We start from the raw sequence: 17150 nt of genomic DNA on the forward strand, positions 1-17150 counted from the left end.
TGGGGGCCAGGTGGGAACAGGTGAGGCCAGGTAAGACTAGATGAGGCCAGGTGGGGTCAAGTGGGGTCAGGTGGAAACAGGTGGGGTCAGGTGGGGCCAGGTGGGAACAGGTGGGGCCAGGTAAGAATAGGTGAGGCCAGGTGGGGTCAGGTGGGGTCAGGTGGAGATAGGTGGGGTCAGGTGGGAACAGGTGAGACCAGGTGGGAATAAGTGGGGTCAGGTGGGGGCCAGGTGGGGTCAGGTTAGAATTGGTGGGGCCAGGTGAGGTCCGGTGATGCCAGGTGGGGTCAGGTGGGGTCATGTGGAAATAGGTGGGGCCAGGTCGGGTCAGGTGGGGGCCAGGCCCAGTAGTGACTATAATTCTCATGTGGTTGGGGACCCCCCAGGACTCCTTTCAGACACTGGGGATTGAAAGGATGGGGATTGAGGGTGTCCTGGTCTGATGGGGATTGAGGGTGTCCTGGTCTGGACACTAGGGTGTGCCCAGTCCAGTGGGACTGAGGCCCTGTGGTGAGGTCTGGGTTCTAGATGCCTCATCCATCCCTCCGGGTCCTTCTCAGGCTGTGAGGTCCCCACCTCGCTGGTATCCCTCTTCCTGTTCACCACTCGATAGAGAAAAAAATTCCTCAGGGTGTACGGAGAAGCACGTGCTTCTATAGGAAGCATGGCTCCGAGGAGGTAACAGGTGGAAGTTGGACATGACAGGACAGCACACACAGGAGGAGAGAACAGGTCACAGCAGCCGGGTCCTGTCGAGGAGCCACCTACCTGGTCAGGGAGCAGCCTCGGTGGAAACAGCCCCAGAACAGCAGTGCCCCAGGGAACAGTGTCAAAACGCACGAAACAAGAGCAGAGTGAAGAGGAGACAGAAACACAGAAGCAACAACAGACCCTATCCTCTCCTCTTAGTCCAGAGCAAGTGCAGGTGAAAAACAAGGCACAGTTCTAAGCTGTGACCTGGTGGATCTTTCTGGGTAGTGGTGTCCTTACCAAGAGCAACGGAACCTTGTGCTCCTATGCTAATGGCTCCATCAGACCTTTGTGATTAATGGTTTCATCCGAGAATTCCTCACTCTGAGAAAAAGGGTACATTTTCCGCTGGAGTGTTCGAGGAGACAAAGAAAACCTCCGTAAATTTAGAGAACGTATTCTCTAGTTGAAGTGCAAAATTTCTTAAAAGCATTCATAATGAAAGTAGAGAAACAAATTCTATCAGGAAAAAAATCCCCAAACTCTCCAAGAGTTACTGCTTCTAAAATGAAACAAAGCCTCAAAGATAGGCTATTTAGAAAATAATATATAATAAAAACACTAGAGCCTATGGGATATGGTTAAAATATAAAATTTGGTTAAAAATAAAATATATATTTAAAAAGCACATTTTAAAATATCTACATGACTAAATGTGACAAAAAATGGACATAAACACAACTGGCTTTTAACGTGATATGTAAGAAAACAAATTTTAAAACAGAAAAAAAGAATTAATAAAGGTAAACATGGAGTAATTGAAATAGAAAAGTAATAGAATAATAAATAAATCCACCAGCAGGTCTTTGGGGAAAAAAACAATAAAATAGATAAGAACACTAGATGACTCCATTAAGAAAAATAGAAAGAGGAAGGAAACACAGAATTTTACAAAGAGAAGAGGAAATAAGCCCAGAAGTAGAAGAAATGAAAGGACTTGCTCAATCCAAAACAAATAAACGGGTGAAGTGGATAATCTTCCAGGAAAACACAAATGGCCAAAACTGGCCCAGAGAGTAGCATCTAAATGGCAGCATCCACAGGAGGCCCAGGCCCTGTGCCTCTAACCCCTCCCCACACCCAGCTTCCCTCTGCAGTGGCCAAGGTCCTGAGTCTTCTGTCCGTGGAGGTGCCAGCATTCACCGCAGGGTCAGGGTTGAACGTGGCAACACAAGGACCAGGACATGAACCCTGGTGAGTCTGGCAAGAGATGCTGACCAGGTCTTTAGAATGAAGGAGAGGAGCTGGGAGGGTCAGGGGTCCATGTAGAGGGAAGACTGTCTTTCATTCGATGTCCTTTTGTTTTACCTAAATGTTTAAAAATCTAAGTACATGTATTACTTTATCAAGAAAAGATAGTAGAGGGCAGACACCAGAAGGAAGAAGAACTACATTCTGCAGCCTGTGGAAGGAAAACCACATTCATAGAAAGACAGACAAAATGAAAAGGCAGAGGACTTTGTACCAGATGAAGGAACAAGATAAAACCCCAGAAAAACAACTAAACGAAGTGGAGATAGGCAACCTTCCCGAAAAAGAATTCAGAATAATGATAGTGAAGATGATCCAGGACCTCGGAAAAAGAATGGAGGCAAAGATTGAGAAGTTGCAAGAAATGTTTAACAGAGACCTAGAAGAATTAAAGAACAAAAAACCAGAGATGAACAGTACAATAACTGAAATGAAAAATACACTAGAAGGAATCAATAGAAGAATAACTGAGGCAGAAGAATGGATAAGTGACCTAGAAGACAGAATGGTGGAATTCACTGCTACAGAACAGAATAAAGAAAAAGACTGAAAAGAAACGAAGACAGCCTAAGAGGCCTCTGGGACAACATTAAACGCAACAACATTTGCATTATAGGGGTCCCAGAAGGAGAAGAGAGAGACAAAGGACCCGAGAAAATATTTGAAGAGATTATAGTTGAAAACTTCCCTAACATGGGAAAAGAAATAGCCACCCAAGTCCAGGAAGCACAGAGAGTCCCAGGCAGGATAAAACCAAGGAGAAACATTCCGAGACACACAGTAATCAAACTGACAAAAATTAAAGACAAAGAAAAATTATTGAAAGCAACAAGGGAAAAACGACAAATAACATACAAGGGAGCTCCCATAAGGTAAACAGCTGATTTCCCAGCAGAAACTGTACAAGCCAGGAGGAAGTGGCATGATATATTTAAAGTGATGAAAGGGAAGAACCTACAGTCAAGATTACGCTACCCAGCAAGGATCTCATTCAGATTCGATGGAGAAATCAAAAGCTTTATGGACAAGCAAAAGCTAAGAGAATTCAGCACCACCAAACCAGCTCTACAACAAATGCTAAAGGAACTTCTCTAAGTGGGAAACACAAGAGAAGAAAAGGACCTACAAAAAGAAACCCAAAACAATTAAGAAAATGGTAGTAGGAATATACATATCGATAATTACCTTAAACATGAATGGATTAAATGCTCCAACCAAAAGACACAGGCTTGCTGAATGGATACAAAAACAAGACCCATCTATATGCTGTCTATCAGACGCACTTCAGACCTAGGGACACATACAGACTGAAAGTGAGGGGATGGAAAAAGATATTCCATGCAAATGGAAATCAAAAGAAAGCTGGAGTAGCAACACTTATATCAGATAAAATAGACTTTAAAATAAAGAATATTACAAGAGACAAGGAAGGCCACTACATAATGATCAAGGGATCAATCCAAGAAGAAGATATAACAATTATACATATTTATTCACCCACCATAGGAGCACCTCAATACATAAGGCAACTGCTAACAGATATAAAAGAGGAAATGAACAGTGACCCAATAATAGTGGGGGACTTTAACACCTCACTTACACCAATGGACAGATCATCCAGACAGAAAATTAATAAGGAAACACAAGCTTTAAATGACACATTAGACCAGATAGATTTAACTGATATTTATAGGACATTCCAGCCAAAAACAGCAGATTACACCTTCTTCTCAAGTGCACATGGAACATTCTCCAGGATAGATCACATCTTGGGTCACTAATCAGGCTTGGTAAATTTAAGAAAATTGAAATCATATCAAGCATCTTTTCCGACCACAACACTATGAGATTAGAAATCAATTACAGGAGAAAAAATGTAAAAAAACACAAACACATGGAGGCTATACAATACGTTACTAAATAACCAAGAGATCATTGAAGAAATCAAAGAGGAAATCAAAAAGTACCTAGAGACAAATGACAATGAAAACATGACAATCCAAAACCTATGGGATGCAGTAAAAGCAGTTCTAAGAGGGAATTTTATAGCAATACAAGCCTACCTCAAGAAACAAGAAAAATCTCAAATAAACAATGTAACCTTACACCTAAAAGAACTAGAGAAAGAAGAACAAACAAAACCCAAATTTAGTAGAAGGAAAGAAATCATAAAGATCAGAGCAAAGACCAATAAAACTAAAAGCTGGTTCTTTGAGAAGATAAACAAAATTGATAAAACTTTAGCCAGACTCATAAAGAAAAAGAGGGAGAGGACTGAAATCAATAAAATTAGAAATGAAAAAGGAGAAGTTACAATGGACACCACAGAAATACAAAGCATCCTAAGAGACTACTACAAGAAACTCTATGCCAATAAAATGGACAACCTGGAAGAAATGGACAAATTCTTAGAAAGGTATAACCTTCCAAGACTGAACCAGGAAGAAATAGAAAATATGAACAGACCAATCACAAGTAATGAAATTGAAACTGTGATTAAACATCTTCCAACAAACAAAAGTCCGGGACCAGATGGCTTCACAGGTGAATTCTATCAAACATTTAGAGAAGAGCTAATACCCATCCTTCTCAAACTCTTCCAAAAAATTGCAGAGGAAGAAACACTCCCAAACTCACTCTATGAGGCCACCATCACCCTGATACCAAAGCCACGTAAAGATACTACAAAAAAAGAAAATTACAGACCAATATCACTGATGAATATAGATGCAAAAATCTATATTCAAACTCATTCTATGAGGCCATGATCACCCTGATACCAAAGCCAGACAAAGATACTACAATAAAAGAAAATTCAGACCAATATCACTGATGAATAGAGATGCAAAAATTTATATTCCAACTCATTCTATGAGGCCACCATCACCCTGATACCAAAGCCAGACAAAGATACTACAAAAAAAGAAAATTACAGACCAATATCACTGATGAATATAGATGCAAAAATCTATATTCAGACTCATTCTATGAGGCCATGATCACCCTGATACCAAAGCCAGACAAAGATACTACAATAAAAGAAAATTCAGACCAATATCACTGATGAATATAGATGCAAAAATTTATATTCCAACTCATTCTATGAGGCCACCATCACCCTGATAACAAAGCCAGACAAAGATACTACAAAAAAAAGAAAATTACAGACCAATATCACTGATGAATATAGATACAAAAATCCTCAACAAATTACTAGCAAACAGAATCCAACAACACATTAAAAGGATCATACACCATGATCAAGTGGGATTTATCCCAGGGATGCAAGAATTCTTCAACATACGCAAATCAATCAATGCAATACACCATATTAACAAATTGAAGGAGAAAAACCACATGATCATCTCAATAGATGCAGAAAAAGCTTTTGACAAAATTCAACACCCATTTATATAAAAACTCTCCAGAAAGTGGGCATAGAGGGAACCTACCTCAACATAATAAAGGCCGTATACAACAAACCCACAGCAAACATCATTCTCAATGGTGAAAAACTGAAAACGTTTCCTCTAAGATCAGGAATAAGACAAGGATGTCCACTCTTGCCACTCTTATTCAACATATTTTGGAAGTCCTAGCCACAGCAATCAGAGAAGAAAAAGAAATAAAAGGAATACAAATCGGAAAAGAAGAAGTAAAGTTGTCACTGTTTGCAGATGACATGGTAGTATACCTAGAGAATCCTAGAGATGCCACCAGAAAACTACTAGAGCTAATCAATGAATTTCGTAGAGTTGCAGGATACAAAATCAATGCACAGAAATCTCTTGCACTTCTATGCACTAACAATGAAAGATTAGAAAGAGAAGTTAAGGAAACAATCCCATTCACCACTGCAACAACAACAAAAAAATACCTAGGAATAAACCTACCTAAGGACCTAAAAGACCTGTACTCAGAAAACTATAAGACACTGATAAAGAAATCAAGGATGACACAAACAGATGGAGAGATATACCATGTTCTTAGATTGGAAGAGTCAATATTGTGAAAATGACTATACTACCAAAAGCAATCTACAGATTGAATGCAATCCTTATCAAATTACCAATGGCATTTTTTACAGAACTAGAACAAAATATCTTAAAATTTGTGTGGAGACACAAAAGACCCCGAATAGCTAAAGCAGTCTTGAGAGAAAAAAGCGGAACTGGAGGAATCAGATCCCCTGACTTCAGACTATACTACAAAGCTACAGTAATCAAGACAGTATGGTACTGGCACAAAAACAGAAATATAGATTAATGGAACAGGATAGAAAGCCCAGAGATAAACCCACGCACCTATGGTCAACTAATCTATGACAAAGGAGGCAAGGAAATACAATGGAGAAAAGACAGTCTCTTCAATAAGTGGTGCTGGGAAAACTAGACAGCTACATGTAAAAGAATGAAATTAGAAGACTCCCTAACACCATACACGAAAATAAATTCAAAGTGGATTTGAGACCTAAATGTAAGACCGGACACTATAAAACTCTTAGAGGAAAACATACAAAGAACACACTTTGACATAAATCACAGCAAGATCTTTTTTTGATCCACCCCCTAGAGTAATGGAAATGAAACCAAAAATAAACAAATGGGACCTAATGAAACTTAAGAGCTTTTGCAAAGCAAAGGAAACTACAAACAAGACAAAAAGACAACCCTCAGAATGGGAGAAAATATTTGCAAACAAATCAACGGACAAAGAATTAATCTCCAAAATATATAAACAGCTCATGCAGCTCAATATTAAAAAACAAACAATCCAATCAAAAAATGGGCAGAAGCCCTAAATAGACATTTCTCCAAAGAAGATATACAGACGGCCAAGAAGCACATGAAAAGCTGCTCAACATCACTAATTATGAGAGAAATGCAAATCAAAACTACAATGAGGTATCACCTCACATCACTTAGAATGGGCATCATCAGAAAATCTACAAACAACAAATGCTGGAAAGGTGGTGGAGAAAGGGGAAGCCTCTTGCACTGTTGGTGGGAATGTAAACTGATACAGCCACTATGGAGAACAGTATGGAGGTTCCTTAAAAAACTAAAAATAGAACTACCATACGACCCAGCAATCCCACTACTGGGCATATACCCAGAGAAAACCATAATTCAAAAAGACACACGCACCCCAATGTTCATTGCAGCACTATTTACAATAGCCAGGACATGGAAGCAACCGAAATGCCCATCGACAGACGAATGGATAAAGAAGATGTGGTACATATATACAATGGGATATTACTCAGCCATAAAAAGCAACAAAATTGGGTCATTTGTAGAGATGTGGATGGATCTAGAGACTCTCATACAGAGTGAAGTAGGTCAGAAAGAGAAAAACAAATATCGTATATTAAGGCATGTATGTGGAACCCAGAAAAATGGTACAGATGAACCAGTTTGCAGGGCAGAAATTGAGACACAGATGTAGAGAACAAACGTATGGACACCAAGGGGGGAAAGTGGGGAGTGGTGGTGGTGGTGGGATGAACTGGGAGATTGGGATTGACATGTATACACAAATATGTATAAAATAGATGACTAATAAGAACCTGCTGTATAAAAAATAAATAAAATAAGAAAAAAAGAAAAGATAGTATAACGTTAATTGACAGGTGTTCATTGATGGGCGATGGATAAACAAAACATGGTCCACCCACACAGTGGAACATTATTTAGCCTCAACAAGGAAGGGCATTCTGACAGGTGCTACCACATGGATGAATCTTGAGGACATTATGCTCAGTGACATACGCCAGTCACCAAAGGACACACACTGTGTGATTCCATTTACACGAGGTCCCTGGAGGGGTCAGATTCATAGAGACAGAAAGCAGGCTGGTGGGGGCTAGGGGCTGGGGGGATGGGAGTGAGTGTTCCATGGGGGCGGAGTTTCAGTTCCAGAGATGAAAAGGGTCTGGAAGTGGTGGTGACGTCTGCACAGCAGTGTGAATGTGCTCACGCCACTGAGCTGTGCTCTCAAAATTGGTTACGATGGTCCATTTTATGCTATACTACGCGTATTTACCATAAAAAGATCACTTATAAGCTTTTGTAATGAAAAATAAACTGAATGCCAGTGCAGCTGGGACAGTGACTCTCCCAGGAGCAGTGCTGGGGCCCTCTGGTGGCCACGGCACTGTGGTCTGGCCACCTCTCCTGGCGTGACTGGACCCCCATGGCGAGGGTCCGCATGGCCTGGGGGACATTCACACCGGTGGTACACTGGTCACTGCTTGGAAACCGGCTCTCTGGGGGACAAGCCCCGATGCGGAGTATTTCCCAGTTTCTGGGATGTAAATGCCCCCTGGGAGGGTGTCAAGCTAATCACGCGAGTTCGCCGGGCATGGGGCTGGGGGAGAGTCGCTGAGCTGGACTCACCAGCCCGGCTGCCCAGTGCTCACATGCGACTGGCTGCGTCCTTCACCCTTTGCCCAGCAAGCAGTGATGGAGACGCCACCATCCACACCGGAAGCAGCTCCCCACCCAGCTTGCCACCATCCCCAGGGAGCGAAGCCACTCTTTCCACTGCGTTAGGGACCAAAACACACAAATACAACATTTTTGAATATGAATTCTTTTATCATCTTTTTGGCTTCAATGTCTGCATTTTAACAGTATGGAGACAATCAGATAGTGAAAGGAAAAGAAAAATGGAGTCAGTGATGCTCAGAGGGTCTCTCAAATGGAGCCAGGAGGCCACTGAAGATGGGACTTTTGCTTGTCCCAGCCTGGACGGACTCTGACCCTGTGACCTGATGAGGTCAGTCTACTTACCAGACCCCTGCCCTAAAGCAACTCGTGGTCCCTTAAGAACGAGTGTTTTCCAGCTCCCGTCGGGACCAATCAGTTCTCACCAGGCAACTTTTAACAAAACGGCCTCTTGGCTTTTTGTCTTCAGAAGCCCCTGACTCTTTCTCTTCCTTGAACACTCTTTCAGGGTTACCCGAGTCTGGGTCTCCTGAATTGCAGTTTTTACTTGCAGTCCGCAAGTAAACTCTTTTCTTATGTGCAGCCACTTGCGTTATTGTTTTGGTTGATAAGACCTGGGATATGGGATATTCCACAAGATACTTGTCCTGGAGTCAAAGTTACAGAATTCCACACGAACCACCAAAAAGAACAGAATTCTGCATGAACCACTACCCCAGCCCGAGACCAACCCTGGAGCTGCACCTTTGCTGGGGAAACTCAAACAGCAGAGCAAAGTCTTTGAAAACTGGGCCGACGTTGGATCGACCACACACAGCAGATAAGACGGAACTTCATCAGGTCACAGGGTCAGAGTCCGTCCAGGCTGGGAGGAACCTAAAACCCGTCCTTGGTGGCCGCCCAGCTCCATCTGAGAGACTCTCTGAACCGACTCCATTTTTCTTCTCCTTTCCATCAGGTAAAAGTGAACACTTGAAATGAATGGAAAGACAGAAGTTCTCAGCAGAGAAAAATAAATTATAAAAAGAACCTAATGGAAATTTTAGAATTCAAAAATACGATGTTTGAAAAAGATTTGCAAATCACCTATCTGACAAAGGACTTGTACCCAGAATGTATAAAGAACTCTTCACACTCAACAATAAGAAAACCACTCAATGAAAAATGGGCAAATTAATTCTAACAATCCCCAAAGAAGATGCATGCATGGCAAATGCGCACGTGAAGAGCTGCTCACCAGCAGTCATGACGGATTTGCAAATTAAAGTTTAAGCTACGCTAGGAATCCTCTAGAATGACTACACACAAGGGCTGTAGCTGCCGACTGGGGTGCTGGGTGCCCCCCTGCAGTGTCGTGGGAACAGGCACAGCCACTCTGGAAATCTGCCTGTAATTTCTTTAAAAATTGAAACTATACCTACCATAAACCTGAAAGTTATGCCCTGGGCATTTACCCTAAAGAACTGAAAACTTACCTACACACAAAACCTGCACATGGGTGTTCGTAACACCTTTACCTGTACCACCAAAGGCTAGAAACAACCCAGTGTCCAGTGTATGTTTGAACAGACGGGTCCACACAGGCCCAGAATGGAAAGAACAAACTGTGAACAGGCGCAGTGGCTCAGCTGGGTCTCGGTGGTTTCACGCCAAGGAGCCCTTCTGCGGCCACGTGTTGTCTGGTTCCACACCTCCCCTAACTGCCCTTGGCTTCACTGAGCTTCCCAGATACTGCGTATTTTACAGATTGAAGGTTTACGGCAGCCCCGCGCCGTCAGACGACGGTTAGCTTTTTTAGCAATAAAGTATTTGTTAGTTAAGGTATGTAGGTTGTTTTTTAGACATCATGTTACTGAACCAAACTCAGGTCTCCTGGCCCGACCTGCAGCAGACCCATCTACTGACCCGGGTTGAGGTGAAGGAAAGGGCGGTGTTTACTGCAAGGGGCCCAGCGTGGGGCTGAGCAAGGAGGACGGGAACTCATGCTCTAAAGACCCAAACTCCCCGATGGCTTTCGGGGAAAAGTTTTTAAAGGCAGTGTGAGGAGAGGGTCGCAGGGCGTGGTCAGCTCCTGGGAGTTCTTATGATTGGCTGGTGGTGATGTAATTGGGAGTCAACATCATCAACCTTCGGGCTCCAACCGGTCTGGGGTCTCCCGTGCTTGAGGGCAGCATACAGTTAACTTCTCCACCTGGTGGGAGTTTCCGTATCTGCAAAAGAGCTCAAAGGACATGACTCAGAATATCATCTACAGTCCGTGAGGGGGAACTGAAGGCCCTTGGCTTAGTTTTATGGCTAAACTAGTATTTTTATGTCTTGCTTGGCTGTTTTCCTTTGTTTCTGCATTTGCTCTCTTCTCTGATTAAACGCGCTCTTTGGAAGTCAGGAGGCTAAGGCTTTTCCACAAACAAGAGGTGGGGAAACGCGGGGGCGGTGGGGGGTCCCCGGGAAGGCCCCGTAGAGTCCTGCTGGGTTTCAGTAAAGCCCCTGCACCATTCATAGACTACAGTATGGTATAAACATGGCTTTACATGCACCGGGAAACCGAAAAGTTCCTGCCTCACTTTACTGTGATTTTTGCTTCATTGCTCTGGTATGGAACCAAACCCACAGTATCTCCTAGGTCTGCCTATAGGTGACTTTCTGGCAAAGACAGGACCATAAAGATGGATCACAGATTCGTGGTTTCCGTGCACTGAGAGCAGGGGACGGGCTGGACTGAAGGGGCAGTGGGAGGGAGTTTGTGAGGGTGATGATCTGGTTTGAATCTTGCGTGACGGTGAATTTGTCCAAACTCACAGAACTGAACATCACAAAGGGTGGATTTTAGAGTATTAAACTAAATATAAAAATCTAGAGAGTCACTGTTCTTGAGGAACCGTCGGGAGAGCTGCTGCAGACTGAAGGAGACCAGGGAACATGAGACCATGTGGTGGGTGGACCCAGAAACACAGCTACATGTGACACCCTCGGGGTGACCCGGGAAGGGGAACGTGGACTAGGGGCGCTGTGGGCTACACGCTTCTGGGCCATGATGACCGTCCTGTGGTTTTGTATGAGGTCACCCTTGTTATTAGGAGAAAAGGAGATTCAGGCTGACACAGTTGGGGAGCAAATCCTCTCAGATACTGGGAGAGAGAGAGATTCAGAGACAGAGACAGAGGCTGGCAGGATGGTACATGGGTTTTCACTGCATATTTTTTCAAATTTTCTGTGCATTTTAAATTTTATAATAGAAAGTGTATATTTTTAATGCCATGGGGAAAATAACTCTAGACACGCCTTATCATCTGGGACTAAAGTTAAATTCTGAATTCTTAGGCCAAAATAGTTCAACAGCATTTTCCAATCACGCGCTCCAAGCTGGAGGGACATGTTTCTTGTTAATAGGCTCAGCATCGGTTTGGAAAGTTCTAGAAACCAAACCCAGAATGCATTTTGCTCACAGACTTGCTTTTGTCCTTTGTTAGGAAGGCTGCAAGGCTTCAAGGCTGCAAGGCTCTGAGCAGGAAGCTTCTGCAGGTGCAGATGTGATCTGGGCGGCTCCTGGTCCCAGGGGGAGGGCTGGGGGGCAGTCCCAGAGGCAGGGCCTACCGAGGTCAGTGCCCCCAACCACAAGGCAGGCATGTCACCCTCTCCCCTGCAGAGGGGAACCCGGGGGCTCACGGGAAGTAAGCAAGTAGGAGCTGTTGGTTTCCCCCACTGAGTTGACCTCCAGACACCAGCCTCCCACTTGGCTTCACCTTCACTTCTTTTTTTTTCTTTTTTTTTTTGCTGTACGCGGGCCTCTCACTCTTGTGGCCTCTTCCGTTGCGGAGCACAGGCTCCGGACGCGCAGGCTCAGCGACCATGGCTCACGGGCCCAGCCACTCTGCGGCATGTGGGATCTTCCCGGACTGGGGCACGAACCCGTGTCCCCTGCATCGGCAGGCGGACTCTCAACCACTGCGCCACCAGGGAAGCCCCACCTTCACTTTTGAATGCCCTGGAAAGATCAATGATTTTACTGTTTGATTTAAATTTCACCAGTGATTCCAAAACCATGAACATTTAAACTCCTATGGTCATCTCAAGTGTGCAATTTGGAAGATTTCTTTTTCTTGCAAATCACAATTATCCATAAGAAAATACGGTGCCTTTTCTTTAAATGACCTCCTTTAAATCTCCCATGCACACAGGACTCTTGGAGGCATGTTTATCAATAAACGGACACTAGCCATCTGAGCATCACGGTTTGTATAATTGGAGCTGCACACTTATGGTCCTGGAGGCTCTGCCCAGATGGCCGAGAACTTGCTTTCTGGGCTGACTAGACTCTCGAAGCCCAGACACATCTTAACTTGGCTCCCAGAGTAAACTCCATGGGGTGAAATAAGGTCACTTTCACTGACTCTCTTCTTTGGATTCTATGTCGCTCTTTTTGTTTCTGGTTCTTGGCCAAGTTTGGCTGGTGAGGGTGCCAGCTGGGCTCAGCTGAAACATGGTGCAGCACCTAGGACCCTTAGGTGGCCGGGGGGAGGCGGTGGGGTGCCCACGGGAAAAGGGTGAGAGAAAATTTTAAGCAAATGAGTGAGGAATGGAACGCAGCAGGCACCATGCTGACCCGAGAGGTCCTGTCCCTCTGACCAGCCCAGGCCTTTCCAGCGCTTGGCTGGCGGCCCGTGGCCCCTTCTCAGGTTGTGCTCTGGGAGAGAAACTGATGGAGGACCCCTCCCTGCTGCTGCTGCACAAGGGGGTGGCCAGGGCGTGACCTCCCTCCTCCAGGGTGGCCCCACAAATCCCTTGGGAGTAGCAGTTCCCGCCAAGGCTGTTGTGCATTGTCTGCCCAGGTCGCTGTCCCTGGAGCACTGTGGGCGGGTCACCAGCAAGACCAGAACATCGGACACCCTCCCTTCCTCCACTGGCTCAGCCCCACGGTGCACCCAGCAGTGCTGCCAGGCCATTCTATCCAGCTGTGAGGACATGAGGTCATTTGTCCAGCTGTGAGGACGTGAGGCCATTCCATCCAGCTGTGAGGACATGAGGTCATTTGTCCAGCTGCGAGGACGTGAGGCCATTCCGTCCAGCTGCGAGGACGTGAGGTCATTTGTCCAGCTGCGAGGACGTGTGGTCATTTGTCCAGCTGTGAGGACGTGAGGTCATTTGTCCAGCTGTGAGGACGTGTGCTCATTTGTCCAGCTGTGAGGACGTGAGGCCATTCCATCCAGCTGTGAGGACATGAGGTCATTTGTCCAGCTGTGAGGACGTGAGGTCATTTGTCCAGCTGTGAGGACGTGAGGTCATTTGTCCAGCTGTGAGGCCTCATGGTCATTTGTCCGGCTGTGAGGATGTGTGGTCATTTGTCCAGCTGTGAGGACGTGAGGCCATTCCATCCAGCTGCGTGGACACGTCCCTCCCGGGGCCTCACCTAGCACCAGGTGCCACCCTCTCCCCTGGGGAACCTGCCCACCCCCTCGGAGAGTCTCCTGCTCCGCTAACTTGTCCCGTGAGGGGCGCGAGGTTCCTCAGCCTGGGGGCAGGCGAGACACTGGTCGCATTCAGCATAAATCTGGGCAATTCTGGAAATTCACAAGGAACAGGGCTGCTCTACAGCAAAGTGTAATTGGAGTGATAAGCGCATTAACACGTTTTTCAGTTTGATATGGAATTATTTTCTCTGATAAGTAACGATTAAAAGGCCGACTGGAGCAGGACCCCGTTGGTCGCAGACCTGGTTCTGTTTTTTTTTTTTTTTTACATCTTTATTGGAGTATAATTGCTTTACAATGGTGTGTTAGTTTCTGCTTTATAACAAAGTGAATCAGTTATACATATACATTATGTTCCCATTTCTCTTCCCTCTTGTGTCTCCCTCCCTCCCACCCTCCCTATCCCACCCCTCCAGGCGGTCACAAAGCACCAAGCTGATCTCCCTGTGCTATGCGGCTGCTTCCCACTAGCTATCTACCTTACGTTTGGTAGTGTATATATGTCCATGCCACTCTCTCACTTTGTCACAGCTCACCCTTCCCCCTCCCCATGTCCTCAAGTCCATTCTCTAGTAGGTCTGTGTCTTTATTCCCTTCTTACCCCTAGGTTCTTCATGACCTTTTTTTTTCTTAAATTCCATATATATGTGTCAGCATACGGTATTTGTCTTTCTCTTTCTGACTTACTTCACTCTGTATGACAGACTCTAGGTCCATCCACCTCACTAGAAATAACTCAGTTTCGTCTACTGGGCACATACCCTGAGAAAACCATAATTCAAAAAGAGACATGTACCAAAGTGTTCATTGCAGCTGTATTTACAATAGCCCGGAGATGGAAGCAACCTAAGCGTCCATCATCGGATGAATGGATAAAGAAGATGTGGCACATGTATACAGTGGAATATTACTCAGCCATAAACAGACCTGGTTCTTACACCGCTTACAAAGACGCTTGCTTTCCTTTAACTTTCCACAGCGCCTCCTGTGTCCAAATTCATTTACTTTCGCAGGAAACCGAGCAGGCGCTGTGTCACGAGCAATACATTTTTGGGGAGTGCCTCATGATTTGTTCTCATGTAGTTCAAAACACAGCTAGATTCACTCCACAAAGTTCTAGAAAGCCCCAGAAACTGATGCAGCGTGAAGATCGGGGCAGGCCTGTAATTACAAGCATATTCACGGGAAGATTCATTCATCCCTTACACAATTGACGCAGCAGCCCGTGATCTCCTAGCTGGGCTTCTTCTGCTTTCTCAATTCTTCTGATGCAACAGAAAGTCTGGACCGGGGCTCTGCTCTGGCCAGGAATGGATCTCGCCCTGTGAGAGGGACGGGCTGCGGCCATGGGGGACACACAGCCTCACACAGGTTGACACGCTGTGTCCTGAAGCTCTGACCCTGCAGACACACCTGCACCTCCTGACAAGCATTTGCTGGGTGTCCGCCAGGATGGGGGCGGGGTGGGGGGGCGCGTGGGCGGCGGCTGCCAAGGCCCCCATGCCGTTGGCAGTGCCCCCCGGAGTTGCTGCTCCTGGGGTCACAGCCCTTCAGAGCCTCCAGCTTTCCTGCAAACATTCTTCCTGCCCACTCTTTCCTTAGCAGTAACAGAACAAAGTGAATCCCCTCGTGATGCGGGGAACGGAGCCCCGGGCTAGGGCCAAGTCACCCACCGGGGTTCTTCTGGAAGGGCTGGCCCGGGGCCCAGCCCTGCGACACTAATGCCCCTTTCCTCTTCTGCCCGCCCGTCTTCGGGGGACACCCAGTAGAGGAGTTTGCCCCCCACACTGACCATGATGCTGGAAGAGGTCAGGGCGGCTGAAGCTGAGTCATCCTGGCAGGGGCCTGCTTTTGCTCCCGGACTTATTTCCTGATCTATGATGGGCGGGACTGGACCCTTCTGGGATCTCGAGGTCCTATAAGTGTGAGAAAAGAAATACACCTAAAACTTAAGGGGGTTCCTTAACGACGTGAAATAAGGGCAAGAAACCATGACAAGCGGCTGCATATTAGCCATCCCGAGTGTGATAGCTGAAGAGCGGACAGACAGGACCCAGAATAGGGCGGTGCAGGCTGAAGAACTGACCAGAGCGCCGGAGGGTCGGATGCAGGCCCTGGAGACAGAACGCTGGGGAAGAGGTAGAAGGAGAAGAAAAAGCCACTGAGAGGGGTGCCGAGTGGAGGTGACAACCAATTCCAGAAGACAGAAGTTACAGCATGAGAGAAACACACAGACAGAGGAATTATCTAATGAAACAGTGAAAATACATCTTCTAGGGCTACAGAAAGGTGAACGCCCCGCCCTGAACAGGGCACGTAGAGGTGCCAGTGGCATGTAGAATGGAGGAGTGGCATGTGGGGCGCTTGGGCCTGGATATTTTAGGGTGAAGTATGGACATTCCAGGTGGAGAGCGCAGATCCTCCAAAGAAACAAGAACCAGGTTCACACAACTGACACACAGCACAGTCAGGTTCAGGGGGTGCAGCACAGTGATCTGACGTCCACGCACCACGAAATGATCACCAAGGTAAGTTTAGTGAACAGCATCACGTCATATAGACACGACATTAAAGAAAGAGAATGTTCCTTGTGATGAGAACTCTTAACAACTCTCACAGCAGCACACAGCAGTGTTAATTATGCTTATCATGTACATTACAACCCTAGGACTTATTTATCTTATAACTGGAAGTTTGTACCTTTCGACCACCTTCATCCAATCCCTCCTCCTCCCACCCCCACCTTTGGTAACCACGAACTTCATCTCTTTTTCTATGAGTTTGTTTCTGAGGTATAGTTGACCTAAAACACTATGTTAGTTCCTGTTACACAGCAGTGATTCACGATTTCTATACATTTCAAAATGATCACCACACTGCGTCTAATTCTGATCTGTCCCCACACAAAGGTGTTCCGTAGGAATTGACTGTATTCCCCACACTGCGCATCTCACACCTGTGACTCCTTTGTTTTGCAACTGGAAGTCTGTACCTCTTAATCTCCCTCACTATTTCTCTCCTCTGCCCACCTCCCTCCCCTCTGACAACCATCTGTTTGTTCTCTGTGTCTGTAACTCTGTTTCTGTTTTGTTATGTTTGTTCATTTGTTTTGTTTTTTAGATTCCACATATAAGCAAAATTATACAGTATTTGTCTTTGTCTGACTTATTTCACTTAGCAAAATATCCTTTTGGCAAATGGCAAGATTTCATTCTTTTTTATGGCTGAGTAA

Source organism: Leucopleurus acutus (genome assembly GCF_964270905.1).
Source record: "Leucopleurus acutus genome assembly, chromosome: 5".
NCBI lineage: Eukaryota > Metazoa > Chordata > Mammalia > Artiodactyla > Delphinidae > Leucopleurus > Leucopleurus acutus.